At 49.5% G+C, this 24280-nt stretch overlaps 1 protein-coding gene across 2 annotated transcripts in view; it reads right to left on the bottom strand.

Annotated features, from left to right (window-relative positions):
- The window catches only part of LOC122567424, a 230615-nt gene extending 208068 nt beyond the window's left edge, over positions 1-22547 (bottom strand). For both annotated transcript variants that reach the window (XM_043725902.1, XM_043725907.1), the window contains exon 1: positions 20716-22547. The gene's annotated coding sequence lies outside the window, so the exon portion shown is untranslated. The remainder of the gene's footprint in view (positions 1-20715) is intronic.
- Between the last annotated feature and the right edge of the window lie 1733 nt (positions 22548-24280).

Raw genomic sequence — 24280 nt, 5'->3', positions numbered from 1 at the left:
CGAGGACGGAACGCGTTTCTCTCGATCTTGCTTCTTCTCATTTCGCCGCGATTCTCCAACGAATCTCTCCGTACGGTCGTCCGTTTGAAATAAATCTCTGTCTCGTCGCGAGGAAAAACCTCGCTTCACGATATCGCGCATCTTTCAGTTCGAACGGACCGCGTCTGATTCGATCGGAACGTTTCGCCGGTCGCGATGTTATCGCGCTGCATTTTGACGGATATTAAAGTTTTCTTTATCGCCCAGTCTCTCATCCTCGTTCCATATTTCCCCTCGAAGCGTCGAAGGATTTTTAGACAACGAGACAACGCGTATCCTTGGGGGGAAAAAAGGCTTGCAAGTCCATTATTTCCGATTGCAGGGATCGGTATTTGGAATGCGAGCGTTCGCTGAGTTTCAGTGTGTCACGTTGAATTTTCCGGGCCAACGAGGAAACAAAAACAGAGAGACCCAGCTAGAAGCCTGTTCCGCTTCGAGAGTTTTTTGACTTGCCTTTTTGTTGCCTGGACCAAATGTTCATATACACGCAACGCACATATCTATAATATACGATACATATACGAGGCCGGTGTACAGTGCACGCATCTGCGACATTGGCAGAACGAACAACGTTCGATTTTCATGCGACGCGGTGGCTTCGTAGCAGGTTGCACTCGGCAATTTCATTCTGGTCCCAGCGATTTTTCGCTGGCTGCAGCCACATCCTGTCGCGAGTCCTCTTTTGGCTCGCACGCGGAACCATTAGCCGCACAGGGACGATCAGTGGCTCGCTGCCTCGGGCTCTCCGTTTGTACTCGATACACTTGATAAAAATCAAACTCGCCACTCGTCTGTAGGCAGGCCGTGACGCAGCCGCAGGCTACGCTTGGCAAATTTGGCTCATTTTAGTGCCGCTGCAATCAGCAAAATAGAAATTAATTTCATGGGGAGAGCGGAGTCGTGCAACGTACCGCCGCACATTTTACCCCCCCGTTTCGACGAAACGCTGTTCATAATCGTGAATTTATTACTCGTTCGCTGACAGATATCTATCTATAGTTGTAAAGATCGACGAAGAAAGAGATTTTGACGACGTTACGCAGAATCTAAACGAGAAATTATAGACGAGATTATGGTGTACCCGGACGATGGAAAAGTGTGCGAGCGAACGATGTCGAAATGTTGAAACAAGAACGATTTACATATAGCCGTCGACTGGATCAGTTACGTGCAATTTTAACGAAAAAAGCGTCGGCCGGGTGTCCCAAAAGAAATTGTTTTCCATTATAAAAAGCGACGTTTGAGTTTGATTAAAACAACAACGAGAAAAATCAAACAGCGCGGTTGGGAATTGGCACGAGCCTCGTTGTTCCTATTGTTATCGAAAATATCGGTTAAAATTAATAACAAATCGATTCCTTGCTCGACCGCGGCGAAATCTAGAAATCGCCAAGCTTAGAGCAAACGTCAAACGCCGTACATATTACGGCCCATATTCACCGCGGCCACTCCAATTTTTCACCGACTCGAATACTCGTCGACATATATTTTATTAATCGAAGAGCAATTTAGCCGCGCCACGGTGACAGGGTAAAGGCAGCGAGCAATTTTCCCAACGTTCGATTCCAATCGCCAAAAGTATCGAATTTTCCGTATCGAGTGAACAAAGGCCAACCAGTGACGCGGCTTGAAGTAGTTCAAATAACGCGGAAGCTGTTCCATGAAAATTATACGATTCTGCGCGCCAGAGGACGCGATTAAACTCGTTGAACAGAGAAGGGTGGCCGGCTACTGGCAGCACTGGGTGGCTTAGCCGTGCACGCCACTGGGTGAGTGGGCGAATGGGTGGCGAGTGGGAATCGAGCAACGTGTCCTCGGCATAGATTTTCGTCGGATAAAATCGTCGCTGATACCTTGATCACGGATGCGTATGGATAGCTTTCACAAAGCGATCGGCCAGGGTGCGGTCGTACGGAAGTACAAACGGTACAGTTGCAGGCTTATCCGTTCCGCGGACCGGTCATTGTCACTCGTATCGTTGACGCGCAACGCCGATATTCGTTCGTGCATTAGATTAATTGCGCCCAGTGTCGCATCGGGGAGTCATATCAATACGCGCCACCTTTGCGGATAATTCGCGGATGAGAATTTTGCGGCTGGTCGAACGAGTCGATAATTTTGGACGAGAACGAACGTCGGCATGCGGGTCGTAACGTCCAACAGATCGCTCTGAAAAAGTAGAACGAGTCTTTGTTTTCGCCCTTCATTATCTCTCGTCTATGCATCAGCATGTATTATTATAACACAATGCACCGTTGTTATCGTTGTAAACGTTGCAGCGTATCGCGCGCCTCGATAAATATTGCCATTGTTCCGGTCAGCTTGCAATCACGCCGAATTTTCCACGGATAATCGAATATCGCGCCATTTCCTTGCTGGAATTCGAAAGCTCGAGGGAGGGGCGATCCGGTGATCGAGAAAATGGAACGCGATTCTTTGACGTAGCGGGCGAAACCGAATCGACACCGAGCCAGCCCCGCAGAGATCCACTCGATTTTCCATGGATGCTGTTTTTCATAGTCAATTACGCTTCCATTTAACCGAGTCTGGTTTTCACGGACGTCGTAACCGGCGAAATAACTTTCGTTCGTCCGTGGTTCGCTGCGATGCCGTTCGACTGAAAATAACGAGATTACTCGAATCACGTGTTTCTTTTTCTTTTTTTTCTTTTTTTCGTTCGACGTTCCCCGATCGTTCACCCGTGTTCTTATTACGTCAACATGGGAAACTAGCAAACGAAGACGACGAAAGCTTCGAGCCGCGATTCGGCTTTGGTTTCGCCAATTTCGAATTCGTTGGTCACACGAGCGGTTCTGTGTCACGTAAAATCGCCTCTGTCTGCTGCTAGTTGCGTTTGCGCGGTAGGCGTGCGCTGCCGAGATGTAACTTCAGAAATTCGCACGGTAACTCGTAAGTGTTCCTATCGAGCATCCATGTTCGTCGGATATTTTCTCACGGGGAAAATTAGCATCGCTGAATCGTTTCATGTAGTCGGTGATCGCGTATCGTACGTGTTATCGAAATATCGAAATTGTTATGTTTTGCCTCGCCTTGGCCAAATTACGCACAGAGCCGAAGGATCGTAAACGGCGAAGCACTCGAGGGAGACTGGCAAGGATGAGGAATTCCAGGGGGGGGAAGTATGACTTTTAATGCACATCCTCGAGGCGTCTCGCGATTATTCCACGTAAACGACGAGATTAAACTGTGCTCGAAATCCAGTAATGGTTCAGGGATGAAAAGTTTGAACGCTCGACTCTCGGTCGTTGGCGCTGGCGAAGTCGAAATTTAAAGTCTCCGAAGGTTCTCTCTGCAACCGGGGGTGGCTGCAGCCGGAGGAAGAAAACTTCCCTTCTCCGGTCGGTGCTGGGATTAAGTTCGAACAAAAAGGATCCTCGCGTTGGAAGTTCGCCGGGCGGCGAGCATAAAGAGAAAAAAAATTCACGGGAATTATTCTGTCGAGCATTAATTTCATCCGATTGCCGTGCCGCAGCAGATTCTCGCGGATTTACGATCAGGGAAAGTCGCAAACACTCGAATCCGGCCCGGTTGTGTCGAAGCAAACGGCAATTTACCGTTTCTCACGAGATAAAACTTCGCTTCTAGCTTGAAAATGAAAGGATCTCGCGCCTTTGGCAGTCTCGAGATTTTAATTAAGAAAATCAGCGTTCCAATGGACTCGGATAGTTGCTGAATCTTTCACCTTCGCCATCTCGGTGACACATTTCGCGGAACAACAAAGTCGCGCTATCCAGCTTCGTTGTTCGTCGTCATTAATTGCATTGTTCCTTGCACGGATCGAGGGAAATCGACGCGCTGAAAATTACCTGGCGGCAATTATTGCGAGCGGTTCGATTGAAAGGCGGAAACGAAGAAGCGAGTTGCAGCGTGTTTTGCCGGGGAATCGTTACGTCATAATCGCACGCTGCCACTGCCGAAGGCCATTCACTGATTTTCACGACATCGCACCTACACCTTAATCGCAGACGCCCGCGTTTTCGCGTAGCAATCGCGACTTTTCGCCGCGGTGTTTATCGATTCCGTGCAGCACCAGCTGCCAGCTCGTTATTCGAAGCACCGGGCAAACGTTGGCTGTTACATTCTCCACGCATATACGTGAACAACGCGTACACGTTGTCGTGTAAGTACACACACCGTTACGTACTTGGTGTAACGTTCGCGAGCAAACCAAATAAACGGGTGGGCTCGTTTCATCGAGAAACGCAAATGTTCGTTGACGAGTGTCCGAAACGACGAACCGATGGTCGAAGAAAGCGTGCTAAGAAGCAAACGGCTTAATTACACGCGATTATCCCGTTTCACGCCTACGAATTATCGTTCCCACGAAATTTAACGTTGTGTTGCGTGACAGGTGACTACGCACATTGCCTATGTAATTATTGACTCATTCTTTTACGGGATGGATCGCTTCTGTGCCGAAGTAGAGAAGCGGAAAAAATACAAGAAGCACGCAGTTGCGATGAAAGTATCGATCGATAATGAGCTGGAACGAATCGACTGGCGGATAAAGCGATCGGGAATCGGGTTGATCCGAAGGGCGATTTCACCACTCGGTGGTCGGCCGGTGTTGAAATTTAACGCCGCAAACCATACGCGCGATATTAAAAATGAAATATAGGCCTTGGGAAGTCCGGTGAAACCGCGTGCGAATAAATCGCGCGGAAACGTTCGCGGAATTCAACGACGGAATCTGGAAAAACCGACGTTTTTTTGGAAAGGAAAGTACACCACAGAGGAATGCATTATACGTTCGTCTAAAAACTTCGTTCGTCATGCTACGACGAAAATTGATCGGACCTTCGATGAAGCGATGCTCGTTGATGAAAGATAGCTAGCATTTAGTTGAAAGAAAAAGATCGTAGTGAAACCAGTTAGAACCTACTGGAGAGATTAGTCACGCTGATTAGAGAATTAGCAAGAAATAGGCGGTGTAAGTGTGTTGTACAAGTTTCGTACTTGTGCTTCGTCATCGCGAACCTAAGCCTCGAAACTTATCATCGAACATCTTGGATCACGACGAAGTAAAACTAAAGGCAAAACGAGCCGAAAGTAAAACGAACTAAGAAACTGGAACAAAGAACGGTCTCTGAATTATTCGGAAATTCGTGCAACAAATTCGTGGCTTCCCAGCTGGAAGCCACGTCTGCCGTCGACTATAACCTCCGTTTGCTGGATAAGAAAAATTACGGGCTGCCGGTTGAAATTCTCATCTGAAATTCGTGTACACCGATGCTCCGGCATTTGCGTGGGTAAAGTCAGGACGGAACACGGCACGTCCGGTACACGTAACGGTTACTCCAACATAAATTATTAATGAGTACACACACCCACGATAAAACAGCCTCCAAAAGCAACGGCACTGGCGACAACGGTAACGCTAACAGATAGCTGTTCTCCTGGTTATCCCAGACGTTCAGGTTGCATCGAGTCTACGAGAACGGGACTAAGTCGACCAAGAGTGGACAAGTTGTTTTGGGAAAGTTGCCGCTTCGATAAAAAGACCACGATGAAATTGAATAGCGGATCTCCGCCCCCTTTTCATATTTCAAACTTCGAGTTTACTTTCTATACACCGTAGAGGTTTTCCGTGTAGTTTACGCGTTCGCCCGTGAATGAGAAATTGGCGACGCGGGTCGTGATCCACGACATGTCCAATATAAGGGCGGCCAGTGGTAATAACTATACGAGAGACGCGTGGAAAGCGAGTCCAGTGCCGTAACTAAAACCAGCCAGCATCTGCCAGCGCTATTTTATAAATATTTATACTCGCGGCGGCTTGGTATATTTAGTCGTCGACCAATCGGTTTCCGTGGAATCTCAGAATGAAGAGCGGCAATAGTTTTGCCGGGCACCCAGGCCAGGAAGGACCACGTTATTTTTAACGGCGCTCCAACTTTTTCACTCTCACCCGAGTTACGGGTTACTTACTTGCCGCGGTCGTTGCTCGTTGTTCGCTTTTCCTTCGCTTTTCTCCCAACGAACGCTCGTTTGTTTGTCAAAGCTTCTACCAAATAATTACGACGATCGATCCGTCGACTCGTTCGTAAAACTTGTATCTTTGCGTGAAAATATCTGGTAAACTCGGTTGTCGCGACCGAGTATCGGGCTGTTTCGAAACAACGAGGAACGCAGAAAATTTTCTGTCAGCCTTTTCTCCCGATTTATCGACAAATATTTAAGAAGACAGGCTCGGGCGGTCTCGACGGCGCTACGTCAAAGCCGCGAGGAAATTCCTTCGAGATCGAGGAGAAACTTTTTAAACGATTAAATTACCTGGCGTGTCACGAGCTCGTCGCTATCGACTTCCCGTCTCTTGGCCATCGCATCGATACGAACGAGCCTCGATGGAGCATCGATTATATGCATCGTTCTGTTAATGGATGCGTGCATTACGACGACTAACGGGAATCATCTTAACGACCACCGTGTTGCGCATCATTGCGACAATTTTCGCGATAAAAAGGTATCCAACTGTTGCTAGGTCATCGATTCCTAATCAAACCGATCAACGTCGTTTTCCACCACAGACTCGTCCAAGAGCATGGAAATTCCTCGATGCGGAAAACGAGATGTAAAGTTATCGGGGAAAAGCTTAATTTTTCGAACGGCAAAGTTATCGTGCCGAAGTATCGATTTCTTGATTGCGCAAAGTTCATGGAAGATTCGAAAGGAAGCTTCGAATACTTACAGCTTCGACGATAAAATAGGAGAATCGGAGTAATGTCGATGGTTGAATCGAGCCAATGTGAAACGTCGATAACGAACGGAAGAAACGTTGTGGGAGGTCACGGTGAATCGATTAATCGACTGTCGCCTGTCGCGTAGCAGGTCCGTCGAATTCTCGGAACGCGTGCACGGGTGCTGGAACGCGTGTTCACGCTGACATGTTGAACGATGTTTAAGAAACAGCAGCTGATGTCTGCAGTGTCTCTAAAGCTACGTTACCGATGTCAGAGATCAGCCACGTCATTCATATACTCTCCACCGCTACCTATGCCCTCGTAATTCGTGGCCCTTGCTCCCCGGCCTAACTCGAATCATCCTCTTCGTTCCATCTTTGTAGCGCCAGACACAACTGTTTCTGTTCGTTACTGGTTTCTGTACGACATACTTTTTATTTGTATCCTAGCGTCAGACTTCTTACATACGTTTGAACATTGATTTATTTCAACGTGTTCCACGTATATGTGTTCCTCTCGACTTACGTCGTTTCGGAGATCTTCACGAGCAAACAACTTTACGACCCTGTTTACACGATCCTCGTATTAACTTCTTACGCCGCGCGTCTCTTCGATTTTTCCCTCCTTCAAACCTGAATTGAACCGAAAGATTAAAAAGTCTACCATTAGATGAATTTCTGGAAGATTTGAAAGCGCTTCGTGCTTAAAAAGCTGCTATAATTAAGAATGAAAATAAATAAGTGGCAAAAACAGGATCTCGGAGAGGAAGTACGAGTACGCAGAGGAAGTTGTCTGGCAAAGTATCTGCGAAGTAGCGCGCGTGAACGCAACATTTTTGATGTTTTGCACGCTTTGCTTGGTTCCTGGGGGCACTTCCATCCACGAGAGCCCAAGTTATCGTCGAGTTACTGCGCGTCCGTTGCAACGACGAACTTAACCAAACCTGGAGCGGCAGAGTCGAGCGCCATGCGAATGAACTTGATTAATTGCCCGACTGAGTCACGAATTAGCGTGTGAACGAGAGAAGCACGCCGATGTGTCAGTTAAACGAGTGACGAGAAGGATAGGAAGGATAGGAGAGAAGAGAGAGAGAGAGAGAGAGAGAGAAGGGCCGATGGAGAGAACCAGCAGGAAGTTTCGACCCGGCGACCCACTTCAATCGTCTACACGGTGATCGAGTGGCAATAAAAAATCGATTTCCAGTTGGACCCGTATTCGCGTGCCGTCATTTTGAGCGAATTTCCTAGTTAACGCGACGCGATGGAACTTTTGATCGCGGAGCCTGCTTTCGAAAGCGATGTGGTTAAGGGTATGCAGCGCGTGGAGGGTTCGTCGGAGAGCGAACGAACGACGTCTGATGGCAGACAACGGGGCCAATTAATCTCGCGAGGGAAACCAGCCTCGAGAATCTTCGTTTTCTCGGACAGGTTAATCCGAAAGGTGAAAATATTCGAGCGGCTTTAAGACGAGTCGTTTCAGTGCTTCGGGGAATTCGCAGCTTACTCGTATCGGGTTGGAAGAATAAACAGACCGTTGGAGGAAGGGGGCGAGAACCGAGGGAGAAACTGAAAAAAGTCTATCTTCCCGAGAGCGATATTATCGGTCGGAACTATTTTTTATTCGAAACGACAGGGGTGAACGAGAGAGAAATCGTTCTTGCCTCGCGTTGATTAGTTCTGTTGCACGATATCTCTCGACCCTACCTTCCAGTCCCCAGAGGAAACTAGATCGAGGAATGCACACCGTCGACACCAACCTACCCTTCTATTCTCTGTCTTTCTCCACCATCTTCCGTTTCGTTTCATCTTCCATCGCCGTTTCACTCTTCTATTCTCCCGTTTACGTCGGTTCCCGCTGTTTCTCTTTCCGCGCCCTTTCGCCCGTTGACTCACAAACTCTTGTGGTAAATAACCCTACGCGGAAAGTTAATGCCGCTAGTCGACCGCGCTATGTAACTTCACGCCTTCAACATCGATTACAGACCGCCTCTGAAACGATGTGCCATCGGCCAACTGGAAGAACGACAGCAAATCCAATTCCGCGACGTCCTCAAATTTTTACTCGGATTAAAATCGTACGAACGTGGTTTTTAGCTCGCGCGAAAACCAAATCCATTCGTTTACCGGCCGAATTAAAATCCTGGACCAACTCTCTTCGTTTTGCTTATCGTTCGGTGCCCGACAACTTTTTCCCCGCTATAGATCGCCAACATAAAAGTAGCGGGTTACCCGAGCCGCCTGCAAAGTTTTCGAAAATCACCGCGCACCGAGAAGAAATACTTTCTCCGTGGAAAATTCGGACCAGGAACTAGCAAGTTGTCAGGCCGAGAACATACGCTGGCGGTTGGTTTGCAGAGGCCTGTAGCAGACAGGGTGCACGGAGAAAGAGCAGAGCGAATCCGGGGTGATAGATAACAAGATGGTCGTGGCCCCTGCTCGTACACCCTGCAACTTCGGCCCACCACCGATAAATTATTCGACGCGCTGTTTTCCGCCAAAGATTGTTTTCCCTTTGCTGCGTTCGTCCACGACGCGCCACAAGAAAGAAGGACGCGCGTTTGTTCGCCGGGGTGCGTGCTCCGGGGTGGTTGGCGAGTTGAAGAGGGTGTAAAAACTACGGGGCTGCCAGCAGGGCGTCGACGATGGGGATGGGTAATCCAATGTTATTCTGCCTTTCAGTCAACGACACGCGTCACCCTCGCGCGCATGTTTCGCGTCAAGAGACCGGCGATTTCGCGCGTTCGAAAAATGACGAAATTCTTTGTCACGTGGCAGTTGCCAGTCGAAATTAAGACCGAGACGCGATCGAGGAAAATTTCGCTGTCGGTCCTACGATCTTGGCGAAAATCTAGAGCCATTATCCGGCTTAGCGCGGTCCAAAGTTTCGTAAATTTGTCGCAGTCCCCTCAACCAAGCGGCAGACGTCAGCAAAAATAAAGACAATCTGCGCTAATGCTCGTATTCCGTTAATTTGCGATCGCGCCCCCTCGGAATAGGAAGAGGAAACGAGGAGCCAGAGGGCATCGAAGAATTTTGTCCTCCGTCGACCTGGCTGCCGCGACTCGAAGCAACTACGTGTATCCATGTACAAAGTGGTCTTGTTCGGTGCACAAACGACCCGGCTGTGAGCCCGCGCCAACAGAGGGGTGGCCGCTCGCGGAAGGGATGGGTAATCTAATGTGATCGCGCGACACAGTCGGCGGCAGTAATTTTAAAAGGGGGATGCCGAGAGTCGCGGCACACCGTGAGCGAATTTGCGCATGAAAGAAGCCGCGTGCTTCCGAGTGGCCTACTCCAGACTACTCGAAGGGGGTGGAAAAAGCGGGCCAACGGGGCGTGTTCCTCCGGTGGGAAGGAAGAAAAAAAAAGAAGCGGGTTCTTTCCCCTGTCGTTCAGTAGCCAGATGCGCATACATCGGATCCAATCACGTGCGTTTATTTAAGCTGTTTGTTCGCCAGACCAGAAGAAAAGTGCGTCGAGGGGTTCGCCAGCCTCGACGCCTTCGTAACGAAGCAGTTTCGATGCGAACCGTATTCTTCCCACTTTGATCCTGTTTCCCTTCGTCGACTATCTAACGATTGCACTCGTTCTCGAACCGTAATTCGAATCGCCACAGATCGGAAAAGAAAGTTACAAGAGACACGCTCGAATAACTCCGGTCAGAGGGAAAAGAGAGCGATGGATGAGGGCAGAGTTCAACGTAACAAATTCTGACCCGATGTTCCGATAACGCACGGACCGAGATTACGTCATCCTGGTCGGATGGTGGACGATCGGCTCGAAGCGACACGGCCAGATCGGAATGCAACGGGAGCGTAACACCTCGAGGAACGATCGGATATCGCGACACGCGCGCGTTTGCACTCCGATAACAAAGTTGCGCTCATGTGTAGCAACTGTGATAAACGATTGGACTACCGGGAACCGTCGCGTCGAGACGGCGATAGTCGACACCACGACCTGTCTAACCGATAACTCGTAATCGTTTGGCTCACGAGCAATATTTACGGAGCGAGGCGAATACGCGTCGCCTCGCCTCGATAGGCATATCGCAGCCTGTCGACGAAACATCGATCCACTGCCTACCAGTGTTTACTTTGGATAGACGGTTTTACACATCTGCGCGAGATTATAGTCGTTTCGGGACTGTAAAACCAAGAAGAATGCCGGGATATTTCGGCAAGCCGACCGCATATCCTTTCTTTTTTATATTCTTTTACGACGGGATTCGTCTGATCGCGATGAAAGAAAAAGGCGAGGAAGAGAGAAACGAGAGGAAAGATAAAGAGAAGGAAAATTGCAAAGATAAATACGAAAATTCGAGGGTAGGAAGACAGTGGCGAAGAGGGGAAATCATTTAGCGGCTTTGATATCTCTTAATACGTCGTGAAGGACCACTCGGTGGGATTAAAAAGAGGATCGACCGAAGCGCGAGGACCCGGGGATGCCGGCGTCGCTTATGTCACTTAATTGCGCGTACCACCGCGTTAAAGGGACTCTTTGACGAGGTCGATAATTACTGTCTGGACGAGCGTGTGTATACCACGGACGTCGGCGACGAGGAAGAGGCGTACGACGATGCGATTTCGAGCATTCAAGCGTCGTTACTTTGATTATTTCCCAGGTTACCGGGTGGCCGCGGTTAATTTCACGTTCGTTAGTTGCCTAAAGCAGCGAGAGTAACGGGAAAGTTATTTACCGATCCTACCAGGAAAGGCATGGGAACGCATGCAATACGTTACACACGCTCGATCGACGAAATTGTTTCGGCTTTTTTTCGACCGCCGCCTCTTCCGCTCCGTTCCTGTTCCTCGTCCATTTCCCCGTAACCCCAAAACGTATACAAGCGAGCGGAGTGGGCCGGACAGATTTCCCCTACATACTCGGTTAATTACGCGAGCTAAATAGTCGCATTATACGTAACGCTAGAAGTATGTATATATATTCAGCTGCTGCGGCAGCTATCGTAACGCAAATAACGCTATCGCGTCTTCTAGATTTCAGTCGACCGTTTGCAGATTCTTGGCGGGAGGTGACCAAACAACGTAACTCGCACAATCTTACGCAACTTCGAAACTGGTCCGTAGAAATCTTTGTCGGTTGGTGCACAAACAGACCCGTTGATACGTTGAATTCCGCGAACGCATACGCGCGTCCATTCCATCGAACCGCAACAGTGTCGTAAGGAAAACAGGGATATCGCATGCATAACAGGAACGATCTCGTAAGCGTTTTACGGAACGTCGTAAAGTCGCGAATCTCCTAACCGAAGCGATTTGCGAACGCCGTGCGGATACACACGGCAAAACGAAAACACACACGGAACACCGGCCGCGGAAATAATCAGCGTTTGATTTATGGCGAGAGACTGAAATTCCAGCACGCGAATTGGAGCGATGAAAGCGGCACTCCTGTCGCGTTTACACGCTACCGAGAGGGTACATGGGACCGGGAATCGACGGGATTGTCCGCGGACAAAAGATCCGCGATGCAAGGATCCATCGCGGCTTTGCAAGCCAGGATGGTTGATGGCCACGCGCGCGATGGTTACGGGTGATTTGTGCGCGATTGTTCGCGTCCCGCCGCTTGTACATACACGACCGGCGTGGCAATCGGCGAATCCCACCCAGAGGTCTGCTCCTCTGTCTCTCTGCGTTTCTCGTTCGCTTATGCAGCTCGATAAATCGATCCTTTCGACGAAGGTCAAATTTGCCTAGCAAATATTTTTCAAAATCCGTGGCAAAGGTTGAAACGAATACCGTGGTCGCTTCTCGCGGCGATGTTTCTCGCAAGAGAGCGTAGAAAGTTCTCCGGAAACAAAAACGCCTTGGTTCGTAGCCCCGAATCCGCAGCATGGAACTTGTCGCGATTCCGTGTTGAACTTGCTAAATCTTCGAATCAACTTGTCACACCGAGAACCGTATTATTTCCGTGTTTTTCCAAAGCTGAGAAAATAAGCGGAGGATGAACTTGTTGATCTAGCGGCAGCGAAAGGCTTGCAGCTACCGTGTTCGGCGAGACGACCCGTTTCCCTCAGCCAGTCGATTTTATCGATCGATTAAAACGTCGACTATGACAGAGCGGATGCCCGGTTGGACACACACACGCGTGTAAACATATAAAATTGTGTATTATATACGGTAACGTAACGTTTCCAGCTCATACATAGAGATGCGAGTGATTTCCATACATATCAGTTTCATTTCGTTCGACCGCGCTACCCTACGGTGCCACTGCATAGCTTCCACGATATCGCGCAACTATGGGGGAGGCACTGTAACGTAGGCGTCTAATCTATGGGTATATCGACGCGCTCCACGTTTCACCGGACCCCCATCGAGCGACAGATGTCGGCCTTGCACTGCTCCTAACGACCGCGGCAAATGTTATTACTCCTTTTTAATTCGATTTCGTCTGCGTTGCGCGGGAGCTCGGCCGCTAAAATAAAAATTCACCCCTTCCGAATGGTTTCGTGACCTGTTTGGGAAAACACTATTGTTATCGCCGATCAAAGTGCTTAGTCGCGTTGCGCTTCTACAGGCAAGTTTTTCGATTCTTTCGAGTCCGAGAGTCCGAGGAAACGCTGGATCCGTCGAAGCAACTGGTGATTTCGAGTCGAGCGAAAGAAACTCGATCGTCCAAGACGAGGTCCGATGTCGCAAGTCGAGTTAGCAGCGGATTAAATGGCCGCGGAAGTACAAGACACGCGTTCTTAGTGGAAAACTAGAAAGTCAGAGGTATATATCGAGATAACGAGTAATTTTCACAAGTGTCGAGCATAATGGCGAGGAAACCAGTGCTTGGATGATACGATACGCAGAAACAATTTCCATAAATACCATCGTCTTTGCGCGATCGCGTTCGACGATGCCGTGCAGAATTCATCTTTACTTTCTACGCTCGTGTTCGCGCTTCCGGCACGATCGCTCTGAATTTCCCTCGTTCCGATCCCTTGGCCGCCATTCGATCGTCCAACAAAGACCGTCCCACGGTGAGAGACCGAACGTCTTCGACTTAAATCTCGAGGGGTCCGATTGCAAAGGACGGACAGACGAGAAATAAATAACGTTCGTAATCTCGGTCCGGCACTGGCTGGAGTATTACGAAAGTTTTCGGCGCAGTCCATGGAACTGCTGCTTGCTTTCGAATAAGCTGCTTCCCCCCAGAACATCGTGACTCCGCTTCTTTTCGAAATCCGGTTTCCTATACATCCGCTCGCTAGCGATTTGTCAGCGAGCTAACGGTGCAACGTGAACCGTAACGCAAATCGCTGCGCGAGAACCGTATCGCGTTATCGCAGACCGTCGTTTGCTTGTTCATTAACCCTGTACGCTCCTATGTCGAGTATGACTCGACATCAGTTTTTATCTCAGGATCTCCATTGTCGGGTTCCACCCGACATTCTTTCAGTCCCAGCTTTTTTTTGTGAAAACCAGGATTGCATCCTGGAAATTGTTTCAAAATATATGATGTTGAAGGTCACCACTTTTAAGAAAACTCTACATCTGGTCTTTTTAGCTTTCTAAAGCACTGAAGCCATCGACGGCGTATAGACAAAAGACTGCGACGAAGGCAGACCATAAACAGTCGACAGACGACGTTGGCTTCGGGGTTCTTCAGTTATAGAGTAACATTGCTACCGTGCGGATCTGGACCAGCTCATATTATTATTTCATCCTTGTACTTTTCACTTGCGTATTTAAAATATATTTTTCTACCTTATAATTTATCCACGCGTCTCTCTCATTATACACCTAATAACCTCAGCGTATGATACATTTAAAAATTACAAAATACAACAATAGTGTAAATAAAACTGGTATTTAAGCGAATTTGTTTCTTTCTTTATTTATTTAAATTGTCCTTCCTTTAGTTAAAGTAAATTTAAAATTATTGAGATATGTATAATTTTATGTGCTGGACTAGGTTAGCAGGTATGTGTGCGCGTGGCGTCTCGAAAACAGATGAATGTAAACAGTTCAGTCAGTTAAGAGTCGAACATGGAAAAAAGTGCTGAGACGCGTGCAAATGTGTATCGATGAATATCGTAGAAATCGTCCAACAAATAAATATATAATTATTTTAATATCAATTCCAAATGTAAATTTAGTGTTCCTATACCATTATTTCGGCCATCAAGATCCACAATTCTCAACAAAGAGGAAATACTTAAAAGCGTTGGGAGCTTCTGGCAACGAAATTGAAATAAAATTCTCAGTGGAAAGGGTTAAAACGTATTGTCGTTTCACGTTGTTTACCTCGAAGCAACGCGAAACTTTAGATTTTCCATCGAAATGGGCAATACGCAAGCTGCGTTTTCGATTGAAAGTCGATCGAAGCTGAGCAAGGTTCCCGTTGCTTACTAAGCCACTCCAAGGTCAAGGTCGCGTGAAATTTCGTACCATGATTTACGAGGCTATAAAAATATCCGAGCCCGTTTAAAAGAAGAGTGCCGGAGTTTACAGCGAACACGACGTTCATGGTGGCGATAAAATCGGCCCGCGTGTGATTGATTTCTTAATGATTGCTCGGAGGATCCATCGTCCCGCCCTCTCAAGTACGGGGGGCACCGATAATGCAAATTTCTACCGCGAGGGTTAGGCATAGCGGTGGACGCAGCAATTATGCATAGCGGTGTCGGCGAGCTAGGGTCTCGCGTTGCTCTGACAGCGGCAAAAGTTAGAGAGAAACGAGGAGAGAGGGTTGTGGAGAACGAGAGAGACAGAGAAAATAACGGCAGGACGAGATGTGTACAAGTGGGGGGTGTCACTCGCAGCTGTTTCAACCCCGTGCCACGAACCACCCCCAAAACGAACGAAGGAGTAACAGCAGTCACTCGGTCATTAAGGGGCGTGATCGTTGTTTGATTGCGGAGGTTGAACCTACCTTTTTCGCCGTTTCGATCGTTCAGTTTACCCCTCGTTGCCTTTGTCTATGTCATAATATTATAAAACATTTCCATGCCTCGAAAATTACACGTTGCCCGAACGGCAAGTTAGGAAGAACGAACCGTTGCAACTACGTGTTTCATTTCGTTATGTTTCCAGCCGACGTTCACGGGTGTATCACGAATCACGCTAATGTCGCCTAATTTCCAACGCAACGTTTAAAGAATTCCGCGTATCCGACTGCAACGTTGCAGTCGATTCGGTACGAATCAAGAGATAAGCGACCACGAGACGACCGCGGCTTCGCATTATTTTTGTCCGCGATTTAACCGGTAATCGATACGCTATTTGCATAATTACCGGGAAGCGTGCGGCGATCTGTTCGGGCGCGTCCATCGACCCGCAAAAACTAACGCCGTAAACGCAAGGTTCTGTCTGGGGGCAGCTGCCGATTCTCCGGCGTTCGGCAGTGGCCTTTTCTTACGAGCCGAAAAATTCATAAAAAGAAAGAGAAAAATACGGTGGGCTTGAAACGAAATTCGCGAAACAGACGCCGCTGTATTTCTTGTCTCTGGCGTTTCGCTAGATGATCAAGGATAATTTAAACGCAGGGGGACGTGCACAATTTCCGATTCTCCCTCGAGTCTGCCGACTCGATCGCGATATAAAAGCGAGGGTTTCGACCTCCGAACGATGAGGTGTTGGAACGCCTCCAAAGGCGTCTTTGAGACGTGACAAGCTCGTAAACGTTCGTTCGCCGCGCGTGGATGTTTGGTGAGACGTCGTGTATTTCTGCGAGCGACCGCCCCCGCGCGAGATATAAATTAAATCGACTTGTCACCGGCCGCCGCCACTAAATAATACTTAGCGCTGGATTAACGCGCGGCCTTTACCAGCGAGAATCAGCCGGCAGCGCAGCTCGACCTCCTATTTTATAAGAAGACAGGCGGCCGCCTTCGAACACGATATACACGCGCGAATCATAGCGGCCAACTCGCGCGTGATCGCGACCGGTGGAAAATAAACACGACGATATTTTATCCGAAGCCGGTAGAGAGTCGCTCGAAAACAAGCTCGCAAGTCTTGGTTTGTTAGACGAAACGCGATCAACGGTGGCGAGAATTAGGACAGCCGATTTGTACTGGTCGCTGGAATTGGAGAGCGGGGGCGTGAAATGATCGCACGAGTCGGGCCACGGAAGAGAGTCTGCGAAGAAACGCGTCCGAGTGTATAGAAGAAAGAAAGATGGAAGGAACGTGGTCGGCGAGTCGCCAAGAGCGAGGAAAACGATGGCGGAAAGGAAGAATAAAGGCGAGGAAAGTTGACTCGTAAAGGGGAAAGGAGAAGGGAGCGGAGAGGCGAAGGAGATCGCTGCTAGGCTGTCGCGACCAGACGAGCCAGCCTCGAGATCCGAAGTTAAAGTTTTCTCGGTGATGACCGGGCCATCGCGGCACCGTCGATAGAACAGGGAAGGAACGTTTTACGATAAAACTGCTCGAATCCAATTTATCTGACGCGCCACGCAGCAAGAACTGGGTCGCTTCCGGGCCATCGTTCCCTCCCATTTTTCCGTCGGGCTTCCCTTTCGTACGTTGGCTCGCCGCTCCGTTCCAGCGGATATATCCCGCGACTGGTTCTCCACTAATGGCAGACGCCACGCTGCTTTCCATCACGGGATATTTAATTGCACGCTGTCCAAAATCGAAAATCAACACCCCAAATTACTTCTTTCCTGTTCGTTTTTCTACCTTCCTTTCTCCTTCTTTTCAAACGAATGTCCGCTCGTTTCGATCCTCTTTTTGCGAATTTCCTCTGTCAAGGAATTTGGTGCCGCTTCGCCAGATACGCGGTAGCTGGAATTTTCAACGTAATTCGTTCGTGCGACCTAACTTCCACCTCTTACAAGTGGATATCGTTAGTGGATATTGCCATATACACGATTCCGCCAATATTCATTTTGCTCACCATGGCGTTCCGCCAGCAGCGTTTCCCGCGAGCTCGGTTATTCTGCCGGTTGAAATCGAAGCCCGATAGCGTGTCGTTCGAATAGCGATCGTTATCGTGTCTCGGGGACGCGAGCTACCGTGAAATCTCCCCGTGAAGCTCGAAGAGACTCGTTTTCCCTGCGTAAGCGAATTTTCTTTAACGGCGCGGATGGAAGTGCGATCAGAAGCACCGCGTGTCCCATTATATTCGCCGTTACGCGGATATCTAATTAATTCGTTTCTTTCGACGGCGCGTTAAAAAAACCGTTAACGAGAAGGATGCGCGATAAAGCAATGATTTATGCGGTAACTTAGCGTTTGAACTCGCGGAGAGTCCACGGAGGCAGTATGAAATTACGACGGCAACGGTAGGAAGCTCGGGTGACGTTGACTAATATCGGAGGTGGGAAGCTTTTGATTAAGAGCGTCTTTACACCTTGCCGCGACCTCGGGGCGGATCAACGGCCGAGCGAGCCGAGTAACAACCAGCGGACACTTGGATAGCCGCGCTTAAGTGGAAACCGTTTATTTCTCAGATTTTCCCTGCAATCCGTGGCAAGCCGACGATGAAAAATTTGATGAATTTAGTGTCGACGGGACCAGAGCGAATAGGTGAGCGAATAGGAAGGGAAAATACGCGCAGTGTCGGGAGATCGTGTTCGATATCGCAACAGAGTGGAATTTTTGGTGGAACCGTGAGCCGAGAATTAGTAAGTCACACGCGACGGGCCTATTTACATGCTTCTTTACACGACTACAGAATTTTAAGCGATCGTTCCCCTCGTGTACGAAGGACTCGCGTGGGTGTCGCTGTCTCCTATTTACCCGCGCGGGAAAATTCGAATACTAACGAGCGCGTTACGCAAATACGTTCGAAAGTGTGAATCGATTCCGAGAAAGATCCGACGAAAATGGGACGTGTCGGTTAATTAACGCCAATGCGTACGTAAGTGTTTACGTTGGAAGGTGTAAAACCGAGTACCGGATTCAAATAATTTATAGTAGCATTACGTGCCGCAAATAAGGACGATACGCAAAACACGAGTGAAATCGCGTTCGATTATCGTTTGTCTGCTAATTAGTCTGGCGCAAGCTGCACACCGCTTTGTGTCTGTCACGTCTATCGCGAAATTAATTTCTGCCGGTCGAATGTCTCGAAAAATTGCACGGTTTGCGGAAAGCAACGGCGGAATCACGGGACGGGAAACGCATTATCCAAATCGAACGGGCTGCCGTGAAACGCGGCACGCGCTTTAGGTGACTTCTAATTAATTATTTTGCAGTTGCCGGCCATGCCATCACGCTGACAGCCGCACGGATAAACAATTATCGAGCGCTCTAACGAGTACCGAGTTCTTTGGCAAAGCTACGCGTTCCCTCGTCGTTCGCCACGCGTCCCTTTCTTCCTTCCTTTTCATCGAGAAAAGGATGTATTTCCATTTGATTTCGTCGCGTTGCTCAGTGTCGCGTCGTTCAACCGTAATATCACGGGGATACCGAATCTTTCGAACGCGATCGTTACGAGATACCTTAACGAATTCCACGACGTTTCCCCCGGCGGCAATCAGAGCGACCGTTCTCGTTAAAGTTGCCCGATCGAAATACGTTTAAAGACGTCTTTAATCGTCGCCCCTTATCACGCTACAGTTCTACAAAGTTTCCGCGTACGGTCTGGGTCCCGCGAACCTGGTCGCATCGGCGACGGACAAGTATTTATATCGGTGCTCGTCCACACGCACTTAAACCATACGATATCTACGTAATTCGGGTCCGCCTAATGGAGATAAGCCAGAACGTACGGCGCGGTTTTCTCGGATGGCGTAATGAGCGAAGACACGAGGTCCTTAATAATGCGCTCGAACCGTTTCCTCGTGGTCTTTGCCTCTCTGCCTCTCTGCTCTCTGTTTCTCTCTTGCGCGCCTGGTATCTGGTCTTTTCCCTGTCTGGCCCCCCGGCGCTGCACGACGGACGCAGGTGCACCGGAATTGCCAGACCGACTCGCAAAATCTGAGCCTCTCTACGGCTTTACGACCGGCTAAAGCCACCCTCCTCGTGCCACCAGCGTAAAGTTACTAAGTACTCGAGGGAGATTCGATAACCTCTTTAGAGCGACATCGGTGACGAAATAATTAATCGCTGTTGCCGCAGGAGATCGGTCAGGGGCGTTAAACTTGATTCGAGAGGCATCAGCCTCTCGCGATCTTCGAGCTTAACGATACGAGTAAACGGAATAATTTGCTAAGAATAATTCTCTTGGGAATAAGTTGGTCGCGTGGGAAGACGAAGTGCAAGGCGAGGAGCGGGGAAAATCAAACCTGTTTGAAGAGCGAAACGCAAACGTATTTCCTGGAAAGTACCCATAACCGAGAGAGAATCCCGGTCCCCGTGGAATACGAATTAGTCGGAGATATATTGTAAATACGAAAGTACTCCCTGGTTTGATGTTCTCGAAATTATTAATTACCGGCAACTTCGCAGCGCGGGAAGTTTTCGTTTGATCATCCAAGTTAAGCTGCGTTAGACACGGTTAGCGCTTAGGTGGTTACTTGCCTATAAACGTTATACGCGGTGCATCGCCGTTTCGCATCACGTCCTACGTGTATACTCGATCGTCGAATGACCGTAGCGCTCCTTGTGTCTTGTTAATTTCGAAATAAAAAAAAAAAAGAAAAAATAAAATAAAAGAGAAGAGAAAAGACTAACCTGCCGTGCAATTTCGAAGAGCAATCAACGAAGTTCGTTCAACTTCAAAGAACACGCGAGAATGGTTAAGTTGCAGGATGAAATTCGCGATACGGCCCCGGTTAAAGGAAAGAATAACGCGCAGCTATTACGGGGGCGATACTCTGGAAAGTCTGACGGTCGTCGAGGGTTAGAAAGTAATAGACCGAGAAATTCCTCGGAGACGAGCGAAAGGTCGCCAAGTCAGCCAGCTAGCGCATAAAGAAATTTTTGCTTCGGGCTTCGCCGGCATTTCCCGTGAGAGTCTGTTCCCCGTCCCATTCCCCCTTCCTTTTCCGATTCTTCTCCCGGCGTGGCTATGGTGCGCGCCTACAGCCAATCTTGTCCGCTAATAAAGTACATATACGTCGCAGCGACTTACCTTTCGATCCTGGACGGAAGCCCCGTTTGTCACGATTGCGCTGCCAGCATTCTTCGCTGTGACAGTTGGCGTGTCCACTTTTCCCCTTGGCTGATTTTCGTCCGTTCTCTATAGGATCTCGCGACGTGTCGTTCGGTGAGCAACGTGCGTGCAACCGTCAAGTTCAGGGTTGCCGACGTTTCCACGGAAAACCAGCGACGGACAGCGGGTTCCCTTCCCTCTATTCTCGACCATGTAATCCGGCTTATTCCACGAAAGTGTCTCTTCGTTCCTTCGCTTTGAACTTCTCCAAGATTCAAGGTCTTTGCCTAACTCGTTCCGCTATTCTCATCGCGTTCCTTTCATCCTCGTCTCGGAACGGGAAACCTTCGCCGACTTTGCACAGCGGATCAGACGCGTTTCATTCTCGAGGATTTCTATCTTGGCTCGACGATCTCCAGCTTGATCATCGAACGGTCGTACGAATCGTCGTTGCTCTTACACGGGACAACGGTCGAGAGAAACGAGTGCAGCGGTTAGACCCGTTAATCGATCCTCGTTACGCGGTAGCTCGATCGTCGTTCTACTGGATCCGCTGATCGAAAGGAGATCTCGCAACCTCTCGCCAATCCCTTCCCTTTCTTCTTGCCCGTTCGTCCAACTCTAGGCTGGTCCGTCGACTACGGCGATTTTATTGCGTCGAGAGGATGCAACGTGGCCAGACGATCGGTCGATGTTCGATAAGGCGCTAATGCGCTAATTGGCAGCCGAACACCGCGTATCCTGTCGCTCGAGTTAATTATATTTAATTGTCGGGCCATTAATCGTATCTTTAATTACCCACTGTACGCTACGTGCGGCGTGCCTCGAATGTCGTGCGAGTTGTACGTCGAAATCTCAACGATCCGAACTGGATCGATCGAATTCACCGTTCGACGGGCCCCACGATCGGCTGCGAGCGAGGACGAAAATCGCGAGAGATCGGCGACGACGACGGACGGCCAGGCGATTTGATCCCTTAAAGGTAAAAGGGGAAGAAGAAAGGCGAAGCTACTCGTTTGCTCTTCGACGCTCCCGGTCTCTTCGACAACGGTCTCTTACGGTTCTCCGATGCGCTTCAGCGGTTTCCCGAGAGGATCGTTCTTTCTCCTCAAAAGAGTTTCGCAGACGGGGAAGGAGCGCGAGCTCCAAGAAGGGTCGTCCACTTTCTTCTCCTTAGGGTGGCGAGATCCTTTTTCCACGGATTCACCACCGTCCCTCCGGGCCGCTACCGCTCCCAACGCAAAGTTCCCTTATTACTGGGATCGATCGGTCACTTTTTCTCTTCCGCGCTCGCTCCTCGTCCGTCGGAAAAAGGTCGCGCAAGATCACCGCTAGCTTTATCCACCGCTTTGCCAGGCGGTCTTCGTTAACCCGGAACAGAGAGGCGTGGATCCGCGAAATCGACACAGTCGAGTTCCCACCTAACGAACTCCAGGCCACTACGCTCTGTTTTGGTAACAGGCGCGCTTTCCACGCCGCTGCACAGGTCTCTGGTTCGCTGGTACGAACGAACGACAGATACGGTTCGATCGTAAGTCACGTCAAATTACGCGAGTCGAACCTGTCCCCGGGATTTCGAACATCTCGTCGCGCGATGGGTCTCGCGGTACGAAATCGAAACCGTGTTTATCGGCGATCGTAATCGAACGATGCAACAACGGAACACGAGGTTTCCGGAGATTCACGAGTCCAGCGAACTGTCGAGGGCCACGCGATCGGCCGGTCGGAGAGGTTGTTGTCGCGACGAAAGTGTTCGCGAACACGAATGCCAAAGGTAAGCTCACCGAGAGAGGAGGTGATCCCGCAACGAAGCGGGTTCTCGGCACGACTGAGAGGCTCGAACCTCGACGACGAGAGCCACCCCCACGGGAGGGTGGCAGAGCGAGATACAGAGAGCGAGAGGGAGGCAAGCCGCAGGCTGAAACGAGAGGGCGAGCGGCCCAGAGCGAGACGAACTGCGCGCAGTCGCAAATTCGAAAGCCGGGCGACGATATTAATTACATCCTTTCGACCGACGGAAACGAATCGAGCGCAGCACACCGGAATATAACGAGACTGCGGCGTGCGCGTTTAAAATCTATCCGCCGCGTGTCCTTTCGAAAACTTGACCGTTCTAGCGCCGCCGCACGGATTTTCGCGGCTCACCGTCCACATCTTTCCATCGAGTCGACCCTCTCTCGATCTGCGATGCGCTCCCTCGGTAAGCACCCCAAAATAATGGATGGATAATCTGTTCTGGCGTGGCCCGCCGGGACTAAAAGGTTCCTACGAATTCGTCGATCGTTCTCCTCTGCTCTTCTCCGCTGTTTTGTTTCCCTTCGTTCCTCCCCCTCGTTCACCATTTCCCTTCGTTTACCATCTCCCTTCGAGATCTCTCGGGACGCGTTTCCCCCGAAGCCACCCTGTTGATCGCCGAGCTTTCACTTCGTCCGAGCGTCGCCCCGATCGCTCTCGTGGAATATTTGCAATAATTCTGCGAAATTCACATGGACGTAAAAGGAAAAAATAGAAGAAAAACGGCTGCAACAGAGAACGGGAAAAGTCGATTTCGTAGCAAACAGTCGTCGATTAGAAAACGCTGTCGCAATGACCAACTCGAGGGATGACCGTTCGATTACTTGGCCGACCGTGTTCGGTGACCTGGTTGAGAATCTGGTGGAAAACTTTCAACGTTAATTGCCGCGAATTTTCATCGGATTTCTCTCGGCGTTGGTTCACGCGCGCGCGACGAACAAACGTCGGGGGACAAGCGAAGTCGATACGGCGCCCTTAGTGACACACTGCGCGTGTCGTTTGCATAGAAACTACAGTTTATGGTCGCCTCTTCCGACGTTCGATGCTACGACTTCCGCTCTACGGATCCAATTGGCCGTTCCGGTAGCAAGCTCGGCAATTAGAAGCGCTCCCACGCCATAAACGTAAAACTGTTGGACGCCCACGCGTCGCGGCCACCTCGCGCGTGAAAGTCCAAGGGAATCGCGGGCATACGAGTTCGTCTCTCGCCTGAACGTGGATAAAACCGTCGCGTTCCTGCGGCGACACGTCGAATTTACGATGGGAAGAACGCGAGAGACACTCGGGCTACGAGAGTGGACATCGCCGTGAAGAAACTCGTTCCAGTGACGGCCCCAGTCGATGGAGAAAGTGGCCGTGGACTCGCTCGTCGTTTTACCATTTCAAATCGGAATTCGCGTGCTTCTCCGTCACGTTCGAGGTTTATCAAACGGTCCGCGTGTGTGTTGACTGGAAAATGGATCGCAACGATTTAAAAATTAAAATTAAGGTAAAGTACCGCGATACTGGATTTCAACGTCGAATCAATCACCTCTTCAGAGAGATGGATCGATCTTTTTGCCGGAATCGGCCCTTCCAACAAACACCTTCGAATCCCGAGTTACAGCCTCGTTATACCAGGTTAATGGAATTAGTTATCGGAAAGTTTGACGGAAAACAGAGGAGAGTGGTGGTGGTTGCGAGGCGCAGCGATGGCTCATACACGTAATCCGTGATACAGAGCCCAATTTTTCGCACACTGCGTGCCGAT

Source organism: Bombus pyrosoma, linkage group LG5 (assembly GCF_014825855.1).
Source record: "Bombus pyrosoma isolate SC7728 linkage group LG5, ASM1482585v1, whole genome shotgun sequence".
NCBI classification, from domain to species: Eukaryota; Metazoa; Arthropoda; class Insecta; order Hymenoptera; family Apidae; genus Bombus; species Bombus pyrosoma.
This window is presented reverse-complemented; position numbering and strand designations above follow the sequence as displayed.